This window comes from Pseudonaja textilis, chromosome 1, assembly GCF_049901715.1.
Source record: "Pseudonaja textilis isolate UNSWEBS1 chromosome 1, rPseTex1.2, whole genome shotgun sequence".
In the NCBI taxonomy this organism is placed as follows: domain Eukaryota; kingdom Metazoa; phylum Chordata; class Lepidosauria; order Squamata; family Elapidae; genus Pseudonaja; species Pseudonaja textilis.
Genome location: NC_141990.1, coordinates 319702641 through 319703878, shown reverse-complemented (window position 1 = coordinate 319703878; position 1238 = coordinate 319702641).

Genomic DNA, 1238 nt, shown 5'->3' with positions numbered 1-1238 from the left:
TTCATCTCCGCCCCCTGCCTTTTATCCCCAGAGCTAGGATGGGGCTTTGCTAGCAGCGGTGGCTCTTCCGTCCCGAGGGCCGGCCCATAGATTTCCACTGCTCTCCTCTCCTCTGCCTTCTATGCATCGTGTCAGGCAATGGACCCAGCGGTTCCTCCTCTTCCTCATCAGCCACCTCCAGACCTGGGGGCTGTTGACTCGCCATCTGAGGGCTGACGGACGGCCCAGGCTCTGCACCTCTCTCTCTCTCTGTGCCAGCTCTATTCCCTCTTCCCCCCTCGGTGCTCTCAGGGTGCCCTGATGCTGACCATGACTCCCACGCCGCTTCCTCCTTGTCTGATTCCGCTGCTGGAGTGGTCGGCGGCCCACAACAGGTCCTAAATCAGTAGGAGCTAACCTTTTTGGGTTCCTGTGCCAAAAACTGTGTGCGCGCTTGCAAGTTTGCGCTCATGTGTCAGCACCCAGAAGGCAATGTGTGCCTCCCCCAGACCCCCTATGCATGCAATCCCCCACCTACCCACTCCCCACTTATCTGCACTGCGCCTTTTTGGCCGGTTTGAGGCCTTTTTCAACCTTCCGAAGGCTTCTGCAGGCTTTTTAGGCCGAAAACTAGCCCTGTTTCATCACTTCCTGTTTTTCGAGAATACCGGAAACGACGAAACGGGGCTAGTTTTCAGCCTACAAAACTGGTAGAAGCCTGCAGGAGGCTTCCTCAAGCCTTTGGGAGGCCGAAAAAGGCTTCAAACCAGCCGAAAATCAGCTGTGAGGCACGTGCATGCGCAGTGAGGTAAGTTTGCCTGCAGCTCACGTGCTGGCACAAATGGCTCTGCGTGCCACCTGTGCCACAGGTTCACCATCACGGTCCTAAGTAAACTTGGGAGGGGTACCCAAAGATCATCTAGCCCCACCCCCCTGCAATGGGTCTGAAAAGCTAACTAAGCCGCCCTCAAGGGATGCTTGCCTATATCCAGCCAGAACGTTTGCATGCGTTCAGTGCCCCACCATTAAAAACAAACCATTCGCCAGGATGATGGATCGCTGACTTTCTGGTCGTGTATTCCTTGCCTCCTTCTGAACTCGGAAAATACGGTCAGGTTAGAAAACGAGACCACAAGGAAAGGCCAAGGGTGTAGGTGAGACTGATTTCTTCTATAAATACAGGGAAAAAAGCTAACAAAAACCTTTTAACATTTGAGAAGAGACTTTTAAATGCCCCCTCGGCCTCAGTCAAGATCCGG